Raw genomic sequence first — 369 nt, 5'->3', positions numbered from 1 at the left:
TTATTTATTTATAAGAACAATCTTACTCGTAATAATTGCCTGTAAAGAGGAGGTGAAGGAAAAGGAGGATGAAGACGGAACTGAGAAAAATGAAGAAGAAAAAAAGCTAGATGAAACGAGAATAAATCCAAAGAAAAAGAAGACAAACAAAGACAACAAACAACAAACCAAAAACAACAAGAAAAAAAAACAAATCAAAACAAAAACAAAAAAAGATGAAGAAAAAACGAATAAAAAAAACAAGACGAAGAAAAACGATATCAAACAAAACAAAACAAAAAAATAGAAGAAAGACGAAGTGAAACAACGAAACCAAAAGAAGGAGAAGAAGAAAAAGAAGAAATACATCCGATCCGATGCTTAGGTCCG

Source organism: Penaeus monodon, chromosome 27 (assembly GCF_015228065.2).
Source record: "Penaeus monodon isolate SGIC_2016 chromosome 27, NSTDA_Pmon_1, whole genome shotgun sequence".
Taxonomy (NCBI): Eukaryota; Metazoa; Arthropoda; class Malacostraca; order Decapoda; family Penaeidae; genus Penaeus; species Penaeus monodon.
The sequence above is the reverse complement of the archived record's forward strand: the minus strand, read 5'-3'. Positions refer to the sequence as shown.